We start from the raw sequence: 16,816 nt of genomic DNA, 5'->3' as shown, positions 1-16,816 counted from the left end.
CCACATTTGTCCTTCTGTTGGAGGGAGGTCATTGTAGGAGCAGTTAAAGGTGGTTGGACTCAGGGCACTACACTACCCTGAGGAACTGCTGCAGTGTCAACTCTTATACAAAACAGAAAACATCATAGATTTTGTGCAACATTTTCAGAATACTGTTCTCTCCAGTGGCTCCTAGAACAAGCTGTTTAGTATCAATAATTTAACATGCGAAGGTAAGGGAACAATTTAAATGTATGAAGAACTTGGAACTGTTATTAAAGGCAGATACCCTTCAAGTTCTGAGGGTCATGCACACACATTGACTAGATAAAAATAATGCTTAAATTTGACAACTTTTATTTGATAAAAGGAATCCAAATACTATTGTAGAAATTTAATTCAAGAGTTACCTTAGTGAAGCTGTAGATTTCTCACCTTTTATTTATTATTATAAACTGTTCCTGCAGTTAACAATGTCTGTAGTTTGCAACAATCAGGTTTTGTGAAAGGTACTTATTCTTTGTTGCAGTCATTTATTGTTGTATTTGAGCAAGCTATGGTTGTTGCTGGGCTTCAGTCAAAGCACAATAATCAGTCAAGCTGTACGATAAGTTGAAGGAGCTTGATATGTTTTAAAAGAACTTAGTGCAATATTTCTGAGAGAAAATTTAGACTGTTAGAAGAGAAATTCTCTTCTCTGTTTAGAGAAAGTCTGTCTAATAGAACACTTGTTAAAGAGGAAGGATTGCCATCAGAACTATTATTTCTACAGAGGGTTACTTTGGGTTACGATGTAGGAGAGAGAAGAGGTCTCAGTTTGTCAAAGGGCAATCTTGTCTAAAGTTTCTGATACACAAAATCCTGTCAGGTCCAATTGGTTGACTGGAAACTGATGGCCAGAGATGAGATATTATCAGACATGTTTTATGGTTTTCCCATGTAATGGCTTTGTTGCCTCCCCACATGTTGGATTCTGAATATGTATTGAACTGCCAAGAACTTTATCTGGTTAAGAGATTGTAAAAGGAATGCATTGCTGACTTTACAGAGTCTACAATTCACAATATTGAAGACTACATTTCTAATATACATTTGTATGTGGTAGCACTGCAGAGCTAGACCTGTTGGCTGTGCATTTTCTTAGACCTGTCTATCACATACTGCTTCACAGACAAGTAGTTCTGTTGGGTAGCTTCACCAGGCTGACACCTCAATTTTAGGTATTGCTCAAGGCATGCTCTCCTGCACTCTTCATTGAACCAGGGTTGATCCCCTGGCTTGATGGTATTGGTAAGAGTGGGGATCATGTTGGGTCACTCTGCTGGATTATGATTCTGCTGATGGGGCACAGCAGCTCATGGATACATCATCTTGAGTTGCTAGATCTGTTTAAACTCCACCCCCTTAGATATGATTTGATTTGATCTATTTATTGTCACTTGTATTTGTTACAAAATACAGGAAAATGTTATATAATGTCATCACTCTCTGGCGCCATCTTAAAACACAAAAAAGTAAACCAAAACCTGGAAAATTAAGGCAGATGAATGAAGAAACAAATAAAATGTATCCAACTTTACTGTCCTTCTTGTTAAGTGGTCTGCCAAGGGCCTTGGACCAGGTGGCCAGGCACAAGCCCCTTCACCGCGCCACTGTTGCTAGAATGATAATTGTCACATGTTGGTGCCATCTTACCTCCACCAACGTACTTTGCCAATATGGGCCCTCGATGCACCTCACCAATATGAGCCCACAATGCATCTCACCAATATGAGTCCTCAATGCACCTCACCAATATGAGTCCCCGACAAACCTCACCAATATGAGTCCTCAACGTACCTCGCCAATATGAGTCCTCAATGCACCTCGCCAATATGAGTCCTCGATATACCTCGCCAATATGAGTCCTCAATGCACCTCGCCAATATGGGCCCTCAATGCACCTCGCCAATATGAGTCCTCGACAAACTTCACCAATATGAGTCCTCAATGCACCTCGCCAATATGAGTCCTCAATGCACCTCGCCAATATGAGTCCTCGACATACCTCACCAATATGAGTCCTCAACGTACCTCGCCAATATGGGCCCTCAAAGCACCTCATCAATATGAGTCCTCGACGTACCTCGCCAATATGATTCCTCGACGTACCTCGCCAATATGAGTCCTCAACGCACCTCACCAATATGAGTCCTCAATGCACCTCCACAATATGAGTTCTCAATACACTTCGCCAATATGAGTCCTCGACGTACCTCGCCAATATGAGTCCTCGACATACCTTGCCAATATGAGTCCTCGATGCACCTCACCAATATGAGTCCTCAACATACCTCGCCAATATGAGTCCTCAACATACCTCGCCAATATGAGTCCTCAATGAACCTCGCCAATATGAGTCCTCGATGTACCTCGCCAATATGAGTCCTCGACATACCTTGCCAATATGCGCCCTCAATGAACCTCGCCAATATGAGTCCTCGATGTACCTCGCCAATATGAGTCCTCGACATACCTTGCCAATATGCGCCCTCAATGCATCTCGCCAATATGAGTCCTCGATGCACCTCGCCAATATGAGTCCTTGATGCACCTCACCAATATGAGTCCCCGACGTACCTCGCCAATATGAGTCCTCGACATACCTTGCCAATATGCGCCCTCAATGCACCTTACTAATATGAGTCCTCGACATACCTTGCTAATATGAGTCCTCAATGCACTCACCAATATGCGTCCACGACGTACCTCACCAATATGAGTCCTCGACGTCCCTCACCTATATGAGTCCTTGATGCACCTCACCAATAAGAGTCCTCGACATACCTCACCAATATGAGTCCTCAATGCACCTCGCCAACATGGGCCCTCAATGCACCTCCACAATATGAGTTCTCAATGCACCTCGCCAATATGAGTCCTCAACGTACCTCGCCAATATGTGTCCTCAATGCACCTCCACAATATGTGTCCTCAATGCACCTCCACAATATGAGTTCTCAATGCACTTCGCCAATATGAGTCCTCGACGTACCTCGCCAATGTGAGTCCTCGATGCACCTCACCAATATGAGTCTTCGATGCACCTCGCCAATATGAGTCTTCGATGCACCTCACCAATATGAGTCTTCGATGCACCTCACCAATATGAGTTCTCAATGCACTTCGCCAATACGAGTCCTCAACGTACCTCACCAATACGAGTCCTCAATGCACCTCCACAATATGAGTTCTCAATGCACTTCGCCAATATGAGTCCTCGACGTACCTCGCCAATGTGAGTCCTCGATGCACCTCACCAATATGAGTCCTCGACGTACCTCGCCAATATGTGTCCTCAATGCACCTCGCCAATATGAGTCCTCGACGTACCTCGCCAATGTGAGCCCACAATGCATCTCGCCAATATGAGTCCTCAACGTACCTCGCCAATATGAGTCCTCGACGTACCTCGCCAATATGAGCCCACAATGCATCTCGCCAATATGAGTCCTCAACGTACCTCGCCAATATGAGTCCTCGACGTACCTCGCCAATATGAGCCCACAATGCATCTCGCCAATATGAGTCCTCAACATACCTCGCCAATATGAGTCCTCGACGTACCTCGCCAATATGAGCCCACAATGCATCTTGCCAATATGTGTCCTCAACGTACCTCGCCAATATGAGTCCTCAATGGACCTCACCAATATGAGTCCTCAACGTACCTCGCCAGTATGAGTCCTCGACATACCTTGCCAATATGAGCCCTCAATGCATATTGCCAATATGAGTCCTCAATGCACCTCACCAATATGAGCCCACAATGCATCTCGCCAATATGAGTCCTCAACGTACCCCGCCAATATGAGTCCTCAATGCACCTCGTCAATATGAGTCCTCGATATACCTCGCCAATATGAGTCCTCAATGCACCTCGCCAATATGGGCCCTCAATGGACCTCGCCAATATGAGTCCGCGACAAACTTCACCAATATGAGTCCTCAATGCACCTCGCCAATATGAGTCCTCGACGTACTTCGTCAATATGAGTCCTCAATGCACCTCGCCAATATGAGTCCTCGATATACCTCGCCAATATGTGTCCTCAATGCACCTCACCAATATGAGTCCTCCACGTACCTCACCAATATGAGTCCTCAATGCACCTCGCCAATATGAGTCCTCGATATACTTCGCCAATATGTGTCCTCAATGCACCTCACCAATATGAGTCCTCAATGCATCTCACCAATATGAGTCCTCAATGCACCTCACCAATATGAGTCCTCGATATACCTCACCAATATGAGTCCTCAATGCACCTCACCAATATGAGTCCTCGATATACCTCGCCAATTTGAGTCCTCAACGTACCTCGCCAATATGGGACCTCAAAGCACCTCATCAATATGAGTCCTCAACGTACCTCGCCAATATGAGTCCTCGACGTACCTCGCCAATATGATTCCTCGATGTACCTCGCTAATATGAGTCCTCAACGCACCTCACCAATATGAGTCCTCAATGCACCTCCATAATATGAGTTCTCAATGCACTTCGCCAATATGAGTCCTCGACGTACCTCGCCAATATGAGTCCTCGACGTACCTCGCCAATATGCGCCCTCAATGCATCTTGCCAATATGTGTCCTCGATGTACCTCGCCAATATGAGTCTTCGATGCACCTCACCAATATGAGTCTTCGATGCACCTCACCAATATGAGTTCTCAATGCACTTCGCCAATACGAGTCCTCAACGTACCTCACCAATACGAGTCCTCAATGCACCTCCACAATATGAGTTCTCAATGCACTTCGCCAATATGAGTCCTCGACGTACCTCGCCAATGTGAGTCCTCGATGCACCTCACCAATATGAGTCCTTGATGCACCTCACCAATATGAGTCCCCGACGTACCTCGCCAATATGAGTCCTCGACATACCTTGCCAATATGCGCCCTCAATGCACCTTACTAATATGAGTCCTCGACATACCTTGCTAATATGAGTCCTCAATGCACTCACCAATATGCGTCCACGACGTACCTCACCAATATGAGTCCTCGACGTCCCTCACCTATATGAGTCCTTGATGCACCTCACCAATAAGAGTCCTCGACATACCTCACCAATATGAGTCCTCAATGCACCTCGCCAACATGGGCCCTCAATGCACCTCCACAATATGAGTTCTCAATGCACCTCGCCAATATGAGTCCTCAACGTACCTCGCCAATATGTGTCCTCAATGCACCTCCACAATATGTGTCCTCAATGCACCTCCACAATATGAGTTCTCAATGCACTTCGCCAATATGAGTCCTCGACGTACCTCGCCAATGTGAGTCCTCGATGCACCTCGCCAATATGAGTCTTCGATGCACCTCGCCAATATGAGTCTTCGATGCACCTCACCAATATGAGTCTTCGATGCACCTCACCAATATGAGTTCTCAATGCACTTCGCCAATACGAGTCCTCAACGTACCTCACCAATACGAGTCCTCAATGCACCTCCACAATATGAGTTCTCAATGCACTTCGCCAATATGAGTCCTCGACGTACCTCGCCAATGTGAGTCCTCGATGCACCTCACCAATATGAGTCCTCGACGTACCTCGCCAATATGTGTCCTCAATGCACCTCGCCAATATGAGTCCTCGACGTACCTCGCCAATGTGAGCCCACAATGCATCTCGCCAATATGAGTCCTCAACGTACCTCGCCAATATGAGTCCTCGACGTACCTCGCCAATATGAGCCCACAATGCATCTCGCCAATATGAGTCCTCAACGTACCTCGCCAATATGAGTCCTCGACGTACCTCGCCAATATGAGCCCACAATGCATCTCGCCAATATGAGTCCTCAACATACCTCGCATACCTTGTGGGCGGAACGGTGGCACAGTGGTTAGCACTGCTGCCTCGCAGCGCCGGAGACCCGGGTTCAATTCCCGCCTCAGGCGACCGACTGTGTGGAGTTTGTACGTTCTCCCCGTGTCTGCGTGGGTTTCCTCCGGGTGCTCCGGTTTCCTCCCACAGTCCAAAGATGTGCAGGTCAGGTGAATTGGCCATGATAAATTGCCCGTAGTGTTAGGTAAGGGGTAGATGTAGATGTAGATGTAGGGGTATGGGTGGGTTACGCTTCGGCGGGGCGGTGTGGACTTGTTGGGCCGGAGGGCCTGTTTCCACACTGTAAGTAATCTAATCTAATCTAATCTCGCCAATATGAGTCCTCGACGTACCTCGCCAATATGAGCCCACAATGCATCTTGCCAATATGTGTCCTCAACGTACCTCGCCAATATGAGTCCTCAATGGACCTCACCAATATGAGTCCTCAACGTACCTCGCCAGTATGAGTCCTCGACATACCTTGCCAATATGAGCCCTCAATGCATATCGCCAATATGAGTCCTCAATGCACCTCACCAATATGAGCCCACAATGCATCTCGCCAATATGAGTCCTCAACGTACCCCGCCAATATGAGTCCTCAATGCACCTCGTCAATATGAGTCCTCGATATACCTCGCCAATATGAGTCCTCAATGCACCTCGCCAATATGGGCCCTCAATGGACCTCGTCAATATGAGTCCTCGATATACCTCGCCAATATGAGTCCTCAATGCACCTCGCCAATATGAGTCCTCGACGTACTTCGTCAATATGAGTCCTCAATGCACCTCGCCAATATGAGTCCTCGATATACCTCGCCAATATGTGTCCTCAATGCACCTCACCAATATGAGTCCTCCACGTACCTCACCAATATGAGTCCTCAATGCACCTCGCCAATATGAGTCCTCGATATACCTCGCCAATATGTGTCCTCAATGCACCTCACCAATATGAGTCCTCAATGCATCTCACCAATATGAGTCCTCAATGCACCTCACCAATATGAGTCCTCGATATACCTCACCAATATGAGTCCTCAATGCACCTCACCAATATGAGTCCTCGATATACCTCGCCAATTTGAGTCCTCAACGTACCTCGCCAATATGGGACCTCAAAGCACCTCATCAATATGAGTCCTCAACGTACCTCGCCAATATGAGTCCTCGACGTACCTCGCCAATATGATTCCTCGATGTACCTCGCTAATATGAGTCCTCAACGCACCTCACCAATATGAGTCCTCAATGCACCTCCATAATATGAGTTCTCAATGCACTTCGCCAATATGAGTCCTCGACGTACCTCGCCAATATGAGTCCTCGACGTACCTCGCCAATATGCGCCCTCAATGCATCTTGCCAATATGTGTCCTCGATGTACCTCGCCAATATGAGTCTTCGATGCACCTCACCAATATGAGTCTTCGATGCACCTCACCAATATGAGTTCTCAATGCACTTCGCCAATACGAGTCCTCAACGTACCTCACCAATACGAGTCCTCAATGCACCTCCACAATATGAGTTCTCAATGCACTTCGCCAATATGAGTCCTCGACGTACCTCGCCAATGTGAGTCCTCGATGCACCTCACCAATATGAGTCCTCGACGTACCTCGCCAATATGTGTCCTCAATGCACCTCGCCAATATGAGTCCTCGACGTACCTCGCCAATGTGAGCCCACAATGCATCTCGCCAATATGAGTCCTCAACGTACCTCGCCAATATGAGTCCTCGACGTACCTCGCCAATATGAGCCCACAATGCATCTCGCCAATATGAGTCCTCAACGTACCTCGCCAATATGAGTCCTCGACGTACCTCGCCAATATGAGCCCACAATGCATCTCGCCAATATGAGTCCTCAACATACCTCGCCAATATGAGTCCTCGACGTACCTCGCCAATATGAGCCCACAATGCATCTTGCCAATATGTGTCCTCAACGTACCTCGCCAATATGAGTCCTCAATGGACCTCACCAATATGAGTCCTCAACGTACCTCGCCAGTATGAGTCCTCGACATACCTTGCCAATATGAGCCCTCAATGCATATCGCCAATATGAGTCCTCAATGCACCTCACCAATATGAGCCCACAATGCATCTCGCCAATATGAGTCCTCAACGTACCTCGCCAATATGAGTCCTCAATGCACCTCGTCAATATGAGTCCTCGATATACCTCGCCAATATGAGTCCTCAATGCACCTCGCCAATATGGGCCCTCAATGGACCTCGCCAATATGAGTCCGCGACAAACTTCACCAATATGAGTCCTCAATGCACCTCGCCAATATGAGTCCTCGACGTACCTCGTCAATATGAGTCCTCAATGCACCTCGCCAATATGAGTCCTCGATATACCTCGCCAATATGTGTCCTCAATGCACCTCACCAATATGAGTCCTCCACGTACCTCACCAATATGAGTCCTCAATGCACCTCGCCAATATGAGTCCTCGATATACCTCGCCAATATGTGTCCTCAATGCACCTCACCAATATGAGTCCTCCACGTACCTCACCAATATGAGTCCTCAATGCACCTCGCCAATATGAGTCCTCGATATACTTCGCCAATATGTGTCCTCAATGCACCTCACCAATATGTGTCCTCAATGCACCTCACCAATATGAGTCCTCAATGCATCTCACCAATATGAGTCCTCAATGCACCTCACCAATATGAGTCCTCGATATACCTCACCAATATGAGTCCTCAATGCACCTCACCAATATGAGTCCTCGATATACCTCGCCAATTTGAGTCCTCAACGTACCTCGCCAATATGGGACCTCAAAGCACCTCATCAATATGAGTCCTCAACGTACCTCGCCAATATGAGTCCTCGACGTACCTCGCCAATATGATTCCTCGATGTACCTCGCTAATATGAGTCCTCAACGCACCTCACCAATATGAGTCCTCAATGCACCTCCATAATATGAGTTCTCAATGCACTTCGCCAATATGAGTCCTCGACGTACCTCGCCAATATGAGTCCTCGACGTACCTCGCCAATATGCGCCCTCAATGCATCTTGCCAATATGTGTCCTCGATGTACCTCGCCAATATGAGTCCTCAATGCACCTCGCCAATATGAGTCCTCAACATACCTCGCCAATATGAGTCCTCGACATACCTTGCCAATATGCGCCCTCAATGCATCTCACCAATATGAGTCCTCAATGCATCTCGCCAATATGAGTCCTCGACGTACGTTGCCAATATGAGTCCTCGATGCACCTCACCAATATGAGTCCTCAATGCACCTTACCAATATGAGTCCTCGACATACCTTGCCAATATGCGCCCTCAATGCATCTCACCAATATGAACCCACAATGCATCTCACCAATATGAGTCCTCAATGCATCTCGCCAATATGAGTCCTCGACATACCTTGCCAATATGAGCTCTCAATGCATCTCACCAATATGAGTCCTTGATGCACCTCACCAATATGAGTCCTCGACGTACCTCGCCAATATGAGTCCTCGACGTACCTCGCCAATATGAGTCCTCGACGTACCTCGCCAATATGCGCCCTCAATGCATCTTGCCAATATGTGTCCTCGATGTACCTCGCCAATATGAGTCCTCAATGCACCTCGCCAATATGAGTCCTCAACATACCTCGCCAATATGAGTCCTCGACATACCTTGCCAATATGCGCCCTCAATGCATCTCACCAATATGAGTCCTCAATGCATCTCGCCAATATGAGTCCTCGACGTACGTTGCCAATATGAGTCCTCGATGCACCTCACCAATATGAGTCCTCAATGCACCTTACCAATATGAGTCCTCGACATACCTTGCCAATATGCGCCCTCAATGCATCTAACCAATATGAGCCCACAATGCATCTCACCAATATGAGTCCTCAATGCATCTCGCCAATATGAGTCCTCGACATACCTTGCCAATATGAGCTCTCAATGCATCTCACCAATATGAGTCCTTGATGCACCTCACCAATATGAGTCCTCGACGTACCTCCATAATATGAGTTCTCAATGCACTCACCAATATGCGTCCTCGACGTCCCTCACCAATATGAGTCCTTGATGCTCCTCACCAATAAGAGTCCTCGACATACCTCGCCAATATGAGTCCTCGACATACCTCGCCAATATGAGTTCTCAATGCTCCTCGCCAATAAGAGTCCTCGACATACCTCGCCAATATGAGTCCTCAATGCACCTCCATAATATGAGTTCTCAATGCACTCACCAATATGGGTCCTCGACGTCCCTCACCAATATGAGTCCTTGATGCACCTCGCCAATATGAGTCCTCGACATACCTCGCCAATATGAGTCCTCAATGCACCTCACCAATATGGGCCCTCAATGCACCTCACCAATGTGAGTCCTCGATATACCTCGCCAATATGAGTCCTCAATTCACCTCGCCAACATGGGCCCTCAATGCACCTCATCAATATGGGTCCTCGACGTACCTTGCCATTATGAGCCCTCAATGCACCTCACCAATATGAGCCCTCAATGCACCTCGCCAATATGAGTCCTCAACGTACCTCGCCAATATGAGTCCTCAATGCACCTCACCAATATGAGTCCTCGATATACCTCGCCAATATGAGTCCTCAACGTACCTCACCAATATGAGTCCTCAATGCACCTCGTCAATATGAGTCCTCGATATACCTCGCCAATATGAGTCCTCAATGCACCTCACCAATATGAGTCCTCGATGTACCACGTCAATATGAGTCCTCAATTTACCTCGCCAACATGGGCCCTCAATGCACCTCATCAATATGGGCCCTCGACGTACCTTGCCATTATGAGTCCTCAATGCACCTCGCCAATATGTGTCCTCAATGCACCTCCACAATATGAGCCCTCAATGCACCTCGCCAATATGAGTCCTCAACGTACCTCGCCAATATGAGTCCTCAACGTACCTCGCCAATATGAGTCCTCAATGCACCTCGCCAATATGAGTCCTCGATGTACCACGTCAATATGAGTCCTCAATTCACCTCGCCAACATGGGCCCTCAATGCACCTCATCAATATGGGTCCTCGACATACCTTGCCATTATGAGTCCTCAATGCACCTCGCCAATATGTGTCCTCAATGCATCTCGCCAATATGAGTCCTCAATGCACCTTGCCAATATGAGTCCTCAACGTACCTCGCCAATATGAGTCCTCAACGTACCTCACCAATATGAGTCCTCAATGCATCTCGCCAATATGAGTCCTCAATGCACCTCGCCAATATGAGTCCTCGACATGCCTTGCCAATATGAGCCCTCAATGCTCCTCGCCAATATGAGTCCTCAATGTACCTCGCCAATATGAGTCCTCAATGCACCTCGCCAATATGAGTCTTCAACGTACCTCGCCAATATGAGTCCTCGACATACCTCGCCAATATGAGTCCTCAACGTACCTCGCCAATTTGAGTCCTCAATGCACCTCGTCAATATGAGTCCTCGATATACCTCGCCAATATGAGCCCTCAATGCATCTCGCCAATCTGAGTCCTCAATGCACCTCACCAATATGAGTCCTCGACGTACCTCGCCAATATGAGTCCTCAATGAACCTCGCCAATATGAGTCCTCAATGAACCTCGCCAATATGAGTCCTCAATGTATCTCACCAATATGAGTCCTCAATGCACCTCACCAATATGAGTCCTCGACATGCCTTGCCAATATGAGTCCTCGACATACCTTGCCAATATGAGTTTTTGATGCACCTCGCCAATATGAGTTCTCGATGCACCTCACCAATATGAGTCCTCGACGTACCTTGCCAATATGAGTCCTCAATGCACCTTACCAATATGAGTCCTCGATGCACCTCGCCAATATGAGTCCTCAATGCACCTCGCCAATATGAGTCCTTGACGTACCTCGCCAATATGGGTCCTCGACCTACCGTGCCAATATGGGTCCTCAATGCACCGTGCCAATATGGGTCCTCAATGCACCTCACCAATATGGGTCCTCAATGTACCTCTCCAATGCCGATGTCAATGATGCTGCCGGATACCTCACCGGCCCAAACACGAATCTGCCACCGCCTTGTGTCTGTTCCCAGCCCACCTCACTGATGCAGCCAGCTCCATGTATCTGCGTCGGACACAGATGCCATTGGGAACCAAACTCACCTCCGCTGCAGCCATGAGGTGGCGCTAGGACTGTATCATCGATACAGAAGCTGGCAGAAACCCAACCTCTCTCTGCTGCCACCTGTCCATACTGTGCCCGCTCCAGTCTGTGCTGGGTTTACTTGCTGCCGATGCCATCACCACATCCGAGCTCTTCAACAAAAGGTGAGTAAAATGAAAGAGGCAAGAAAAGAAAAATAGAGGAAAGAAATGAAAACGAACTCAGATGGAGTGGATGAGACTGGAAGCCCTATTGCACTGCCACTGTCATTTCGCACTGTGATGGTGCCACACAACATGATGGAGGGTCTCCTCTGTATGGACATGGGAGATTGACTCTGCAAGGACCGTGTGGTGGTCACTCTCTCCAGCTCGGTCTGTACCAGTGCTGTTGATCCATTCTTGGTGAATGTGGATATTTTCCATGCAGAGTACATTCTATGCCCTTGTCACTCGCAGTGCCTCCTCCAAGTGGTCTTCACCAAGACAGAGCACTGATTCATTCACCACTGTGAGGGGATGTGGTGGGGGAAATACATGTTAATCAGCATGTTAATCCTTACCCAACATCATATAGGTTCCAGAGTCAATGTTGGGACATCCCTTACAAAATATAGTTCACCAAGTAGTCCATATATCCACGAGGACTGATGTGAAGCAGATGTTAGCCTCCTGAAGGTGACGCTCCAATTGATTGACCAGCCTGGTGTACACAGACTGTATATGCCTAGCATGCTGTGCTCTACACAACGGAAGCAGGCAATGAAGGGATGGAGTGTGGCAGAGGAAGATAAGGATATTGAGTAGGAGGAGCATTAGTTTCACCCTGGGACTGCTGCAATGTGGACTGCAACAAACCAGGCAGGAGTTAATTGACACCCACTTCCTACAGATCTGCATTGCGTGAAATCGTCATTCATTGACTGTAAATCTGTTGTTGCTGAAAGGCAAGCTGCCCTTGTTTGTTTCCAGAAGCAAATGAAGCTTTCTTGTTTGTTGTTTCTTCACTCTATTTGTTGTTTTAACAAAATTAATGTTAACAAGTGCTTGAAGGCTTTACAACATGTGATGCTCACACATTTAACAATGGCAAGACATTTTGTTGAGCATGAGGGAAAGAGCATTCTGGTGCAAACATGGGATGGCACTAAGGATAGGAGTTTCTGAAGCTTCATTGCCAACGTTTAGCCAAGGGATAAGAGCAGATCTCTTGGCTCTTTGAGTCTGCTCCTCCAGTGATATGAGTAATCCATTCTTGTAGTTTATGACTCATCTCAGGATAAATGTAACACCAATCTTGTGAATAGGCTGGCTTAGTCTCAAGACTTTTGTCAAGGAGAGAGATGGAGTGAAGAGTAGGTGAACAGAGTTTAAAAACAATGCCTTCATTTTCCCAATATTTAATTCAACACTAGTGAGTTCAAAAGACACAAAATAAATGAAGACATGACAGTGGAATTACAGAGTGGCATTTCAAGCCAGTGTCAAAGCAATGTCAGAATCCTTTTTGCAGAAAGCCAGATAACTGAATGTAATCTGCCCTTTTGCCTAAAACTGAATATTCTTGACAGCTTTTTTTTTCCAGAATTATAGAGATGTTAAACAAGGGACAAAAGACAGGCTCAAGCTAGAAGGTTCCTTGAATTAAAATTTATGAGGCTGCTTTGTGACTCTTTCATATGAGCTAAAGGAACAAAAGACGTAATGGAAAATGTCTATTGGCATAGGGCTTGCCAATAACAGGCATCCCCAATGTGATCAATTCTGATACTGAGTAATAATCACATAGCTGAAGTTGTTCATGTAGAGTGATGCAGATCTGCCTTTCAGCATCAATAATCATTATTATAATTCTGATGGAAGGTGCTTCATAGAAACTTTGAAAAATGTCCAAAAGGAGACATGTTATTTGAACGATAGATGACCCTAGAAAAGGGCAGCTTTGTGTTCCCTTTCTTGCACCCTTGTCCCTTATAACGAAGGACTCAAATGCTGTAGAATATTGTAGTTATAGGTGTATTTCAACAGCAAACACTCGTTAGGCAGCCTGTTATGTTAGTGATTAAAGATACAGGAGATGGAAAAGCCTGGTGCATTCCCAATCAGAATGATGATTTGCTTAATATATGTCGCATTCTGATCCTATGCCCTTTCTGTTCAGCCTTCTCCTTCTTGTATTCAGCATTAGAATACATTTCAGTAACAGGAAGCAAACCCTAACCCTAACCAAATCCGTATGTTTTTATCTGAGACAGGTCTCAGTCGTGCCAATTTGTTCCAGGTGTTGACGAACAGCTTCAAGTCCAGGTATTGGGAATTGCTGCGGCTGAATTGCTGAACTTAGTCTGAACTAAGTATCGGAATATTGAATCAGATATACCATCGAAAATGATTTCAGCACTCCTATTGTACGTGGATCAACATCTGACATGTGTTATCTCCATGCCACAATGGAATGGAAGCACAGTTCAAGTTGAATGAATAGCAGAATGAGCTTGCGGGGCTGATGGTCATCTCTTTGCTACTGTATAGTCTCCTCCTTGCAATATGATACTCGGAATTGAAAGACGATTCACTCAAAAGGAGAAGGTCATAAAATGTTTGCTTCAGTACAAGAATTTAATGTTAGCATCGTGTGTATTTGCAGAATCTCTCACCATGGATAATAGACAATGGAGCAGAGTGACTGGCTGTGACCTAAAAAATAAACTCCAGTTGGCTGGGGAACATGATTCCATAGCTGTATTTCAGACTCTCTGTAAAGATATAACATTCCTGAATTAGAAAGGACCTTGGTGTATTTGCCAAAACATTCTTACGTCCCTTCAGGCCACCCTTTGTCATTGAATTACATAAGATATGAGGACAAAGACACCTTTGGAGGAATGCCATCCTGACTGCGGTTGTATCTTCCACTAATGTTCTCTCTTTTGTGTGCTCCAGAGCCCTAAGACCTTGAGACAAATTGTCACATCTCCATTTGGTGACTGGGATCAGAACTAAGCTGGAATAGGAATCTGATCAGTTTTAATCAGTGAGACTTAGTTCCATACTGAGTTGCTTTGGGTGAAGTGTTAGATCCTGGAGAAGTTGCTTGTCAGTGTTTGGAAAGTACATCTTGTATAATGAAATGTGCGCTGGTTATTTAACAGGGGAAGAGCTGTATTATATCCATACTTGTGCTGAACATTTCATGCTCATTGAGAGGTAGAGAATAAATTAAATTTGACAGAGTATTAGGCTTCATTTAATTTCAATGTGACAGGGTTAAGCAAAATAAACGAGCAAATTTCTATTTCAAAAATTACTCTGCTGCTGATAATATTAGACAGCCTGGTTGGTATTTCATCATTTTCTTAACTTATTATTGCTGGGCTACTAATGCTGTGTTTGGACACACTCCCTGAAATATCAAGAGTTGTAATGAACTGCTACAATATCCTTAATGGGCCTCATTAGCCTTGAAGGATATGTGAATTTTTGTTTTGTATTTGTGATAATCTATAGATCGCTGCAAACATTAAATGACTAGCAAGCTCAAAATGAGCTAAGTGAGAACTTTTATGTTCAGTTGAATAGAAGTACATTTGAGAGACAGGTGGATAAATCCCATTGGGCCCTGCCACCAGTAATTAATCAAGGGCCTGTGCTGTAATCCACTCCTGTCCCTTTTCTCCTGTTTTGTGCTAAATGGTCGCACAGACTGTGGATTTTAATTGCTTTTGCACGTTCTTCAGTGTCTTATCCGATCTTATCACAGGTCATTCACAATGTTTTCTCAATAGCAGAATTGTTAATTAGTAATTAATTATAACTGACGATGTGCTGAAATCCAGCTTTATGGGTCAACAGTGTCATTGCTGACTTTTACAATTTTTTTTCTGGACTGAGGTTATGCTGGCGTAAGACAAAGGCCTGAGTATCCTCTGAAGCTTACCGTACTTTCTGAATGTTGCTGACTCTTAATTTGTTTCACTTCCTTCTTCCACTGTACTGCAGCCTCTCACTGAGGTATGAATCCACAGGTACAGGTTGTTTCAAGAGGTGTAGAGAGAAGCAGAGTTAAGTTTCAGGTCCAATATTACTCCTCTTCTGAAGAGGCCATATCAGGCTTAAAATGTTAACTTTTTCTCTCTGTCCAAATGCTGCCAAACCTGCTGCAGCCTGGAAATGTAGGCTAGGCCGAGGCTCCAGGTCCACAGCTAGGCCCGGGCATCTAAAGAAGGAGAATTGGTGGACTCCTGGCATGGTGGTCATGTCTCAGCATAGCAGCCATGATCCATAGTGGAGATCTCGGCCTTCATGTATCCCTGCAGCCTGGCAGGCGATCTTGTCCAAGAGTGGTGGGCCCATCAGGGAAATGCCCTGCATGGTGATCTTCTTCGATTGAGGCTTCTGGCCCAGTATTCCAGCAGCCCGGCCTGGTGGTCTTGTCTCAGAATAATGGTTCCATCAGAGAAAGGCAGAGTTGTCTCAGCTGCATCTTTAGGGGAATCCTCTGTTCCTTAGTTAGCCTTCCCCAGCTCAGGAGTTGTTAACTGAACTGTGATGAACTTTGTCTGAATTTTACACTTATCAATTTATTATGGACGTCTTCTGTCATTGATGGACGTGCCGTCTTGGGTTGACTGACAAAACTTTCAGGTTTCCACTGTAATTTATATTTTTTTGTTCCCATAGGTTGCCCATCTTTTGTGTAGGCTTAGGCAGTCTGCTGTTGGAGCTTTCAAGGCTTCGAACCTATGTCAACTTCTTTTTCCTGCTCCTATGCATGTAACGC

This window comes from Chiloscyllium punctatum, chromosome 40, assembly GCF_047496795.1.
Source record: "Chiloscyllium punctatum isolate Juve2018m chromosome 40, sChiPun1.3, whole genome shotgun sequence".
In the NCBI taxonomy this organism is placed as follows: domain Eukaryota; kingdom Metazoa; phylum Chordata; class Chondrichthyes; order Orectolobiformes; family Hemiscylliidae; genus Chiloscyllium; species Chiloscyllium punctatum.
The sequence above is the reverse complement of the archived record's forward strand: the minus strand, read 5'-3'. Positions refer to the sequence as shown.